This window comes from Myotis myotis, unplaced genomic scaffold (genome assembly GCF_014108235.1).
Source record: "Myotis myotis isolate mMyoMyo1 unplaced genomic scaffold, mMyoMyo1.p scaffold_m19_p_15, whole genome shotgun sequence".
NCBI lineage: Eukaryota > Metazoa > Chordata > Mammalia > Chiroptera > Vespertilionidae > Myotis > Myotis myotis.
In genome coordinates this window covers 50104067-50107886 of record NW_023416319.1, presented here as the reverse complement: position 1 = coordinate 50107886, position 3820 = coordinate 50104067, and the positions used below count along the sequence as shown (strand labels likewise).

The 3820-nt window shown below is 42.0% G+C and overlaps 1 pseudogene; it reads left to right on the top strand.

Moving 5' to 3' along the window:
- The first annotated feature begins 996 nt into the window (after positions 1-996).
- Positions 997-2856, top strand: LOC118670345 (annotated as a pseudogene).
- The last annotated feature ends 964 nt before the right edge of the window (positions 2857-3820 follow it).

Here is a 3820-nt window from a genome sequence, read left to right as displayed (position 1 = left end):
TAACTGTCACTGTTCTTTCTGGGAATGGGGTCTTTCCCCCAAACCCAAAAGTTATCTTTTCCCCCAGACTTTTATTTACCCAGGAGTCTCTTCTATCATTGATAAAAATCCTGTCTCAATCATTGATAAAATCCCTGGGTGAGTAAAGCTGATTAAAATCAAGGACCTGTGTTAAGATAGTGATAAGACTTGATGTCACCTTGTCAGCCAGCTTGTTTTATCACTAATAACGCCCATATTTTTGCCTCAATCTTTATTCCTTTGTTTTACATCTCAAATTTCTTGCCATCAATTGAGAAGATTAGTTTTTAGAATTCTGAAAGACAGACACCTCTGTAAAGACTACTTACTGTGATCTTATATGAACCACTTGGTCCAGATCTCAGAAGAATAGCAAAGAATACAGAAGAAAATAGAAGAAACTCCAAGATTCTGAAGTCTGCTAACAGTGTCTCTGCTGGAAGTTGGTCCATCCTTGCTGCTTGACACAGTCATTGCAGGGAAGAGACATCTGCACAGCATATGTTTCAAGGGACCTGGCATATATGGCATACCGTTCTTAATATGTTTGCTCCCCTTCTTGGCCCTATGTGTTTTAACCAAGGTCACCTCTCCGAGAAAGGTTGTTTCCTCAGGTAGGGATTTTTCCCTGAAGTTAGGGAGGGAATAAAACCCCTTAACTAAGTGCCAGGCGGGTAGTTAATCACTTTAACTACGAACAATCACGCTTAAGCTACATAATCTTTCCTCCCTGGAATGGAGATAAGAAACGCTGTAACCTTTGGAATAGAAATTGATAGGATTAAAATCAACTGGTATAAATACAGATGTAACAAGACAATAAAACACGGAACCTGGCTGGAGATCCTGGACAGAACCTGGCTGGAGAACCAACTATGCTGATCAACTGAACGCTGCCTCCGTGTCCTTCATTCTTCGCCGACTCTGTCCACACCTTTGGGAACCCCTCGACCTGCTGGGGTTGGACCCCAACAAATGGCTCACCTCCCGCTCGCGCGGCCCAAGTCCCTGCTGCAGAAGCTCCAGAGCTCCTTCCAGGCGGCCTGGCTGCGGGACTTCCCCTGGCTGCGCTACTGCAAGGACACCGGCCTCATGTCCTGTGGCTAGTGCCAGAAGACCCTCTCGGACGGCAGCGGCGAGGACCTCCCCCCAGGGGCCATGCCGACCTGTCTCGAGGGACCCGCACCTACAAGAAAACCCTGCTCCTGCGGCACCAGGTCTCCACAGAGCACAAGCTCCATGAAGCCAACGCCCAGGAATCAGAAATACCTTCAGAAGAGGGATACTGTGACTTTAATAGTAGGCCAAATGGAAACTCTTATTGCTATCAACTTCTTCGACAATTGTCAACATTGTGGTGAGTGGAAAAATCTTTAAAGCTCATAAGAACATCCTGGTTGCAGGCAGCCGTTTCTTTAAGACTTTATATTGCTTTTCCAACAAAGAAAGCCCTAACCAAAACAACACTACCCACTTAGATATTGCTGCAGTTCAAGGTTTCTCCGTCATCTTGGACTTCCTGTACTCTGGTAACCTGGTGCTCCCAAGCCAAAATGCCGTTGAAGTGATGACCGTGGCCAGCTATCTGCAAATGAGTGAAGTTGTTCAGACTTGCCGAAATTTCATTAAAGATGCTGTAAATATAAGCATTAAATCTGAAGCTCCGGAGTCTGTGGTTGTGGACTATAACAACAGAAAACCAGTCAGTAGTGATGGTCTGTCTTCATCACGGGATCAAAAAATTGCCAGTTTTTGGGCAACACGGAATCTTACCAATTTGGCAAGTAATGCAAAAACTGAAAATGATGGTTGCAATGTCAACGAGGGCCAAATAGAGAACTACCAAATGAATGACAGTGGTTGGGTCCAAGATGGTTCACCTGAATTGGCTGAAAGTGAAGCTCCAAGTCAAACAAAAGTGTTTATTTGGAATAATATGGGCTCCCAGGGAATTCAAGAAACTGGTAACAAAACAAGGAGGAAAAAAACAAACTTCAAAGAGATTTATTTATAATATACCACCTAATAATGAAACAAGTTTAGAAGATTGCTCTGTGATGCAGCCACCTGTTGCCTATCCAGAAGAAGATATGTCATTCATTAAGGAAGAACCAGATCTGGATGGTGCTCTGCTCCCGGGGCCCAGACTGTGACAGGAATGTGAACGCAAACGTGCTGGCAGAAGCCAGCTTGGGGCAGGATGCAGGCGATGCTGGTACTTCACATAATTTCAAGTATGGCCTGTTGCCTGGCCCATCAAGTGATTTCAAGTATGGCTTGCTACCAGGTGCTGCAAACGATTTCAAGTATGGATTGTTGCCTGAATCTTGGCCAAAACAAGAAACTTGGGAAAATGGTGAATCATCTCTAAACATGAACAAGTTAAAATGCCCTCATTGTACCTATGTAGCCAAATGCAGACGAAAACTAAAAAGGCATTTGCTCATTCATACAGGAGTCAGACCCTTTAGCTGTAAGATTTGTGGAAAACTGTTTAATCGCAGAGAGCATGTAAAAAGACATTCCCTGGTGCATAAAAAGGATATTTAATACAAATGTATGGTGTATAAGAAGATCTTCATATTAGCTGCCAGTGTTGGAATCAGACATGGATCTTGACGCTATGGTATTTGTGTAGAATGTGCAGATAAACCACGGCCTGGAAGGCAAGAAGGTGTAGATCAGGGACAGGAGACAGATTTCCCTCGGGATAAAGAGTATGAGGAGAACAAAGGGGGAGAACCCTAAGAAGAACTGGCTGATGAGGGAGAAGATCAAAACCACCCGTCACGATGGGACGAGTTGGGAGACGTCTGTATGTCTCAGGATGATTAACTGGCCTACTCTGCTCCTCAAGGATGCTGCATTGGAACGTAATATGAAGCGACAATTTGAATTGTTGAACTTGAAGGCTTGCAAATATGGTACATTGGGGATGGTAGTTAAGTTGCTGTGAAAACTCTAGGGTCAAAGCCTTATAGCAATTTTTTTTTTTTATATATTTGCACAGGACTGGACAGCAACCAACCTTGCAGTTGGATTACATGGAGTCCCCACATCTTCAGTCAGTTATCAAAGTAAAAATATTTTTTATTTATAGGATATACAGTAACTCTTTGGGTCCTAATGAAAATGGATTACCTGTCTGTAAATAACTGACATTTACGTACCAGTTTAACCGGAATGAAGAAAATCCAGTTATGAGAATACAGTGACAGCTGGCCCAACTACACTGCCCACTAAACCACTCAGGCTGGTTTGTACTAGTAGAGTTTTGTTTCTATTTTTATTTTTATTAAATTTTTTTAATACAGATTTTTAGTGAAGGGCCTTTTCAACCCCATTGGTTGTGCTTTTCTGTATTTTCCATTTTGATTTGCTTCATAAGTTAAACCAAGTCTCTTCTAGTCTTAGGTATTATTTCTCAATTTTGTGCTGATGGGCATGTTTATAAGAACTGGAGAGGTAATTTATTGGAATGAACTAATTGACTTCCTCCATTCCCCCTTCCTTTTTGACATGAATTTTACTACTTCACAAATGAAGAATGATGTTGCAAAGCTACCGTGATGAAGTTGATAAATACCACTAAAGGATTATGATTTAGAAGTCACTTCCTCTTGCTGCTCTAATATGATAAAATGGTTCTATATGATGTTTCTGACATGGTATTCGGTTTTGGGTATCTGTTCTTGGCACTATTCTTGTTTGCCTTTTTTTATTTTTGCCAGTGTACTATACCTCAGTCCTATTTGAAAAGACAGAAATCTGATCGAAAGAAGAATCATAGAAACAATAA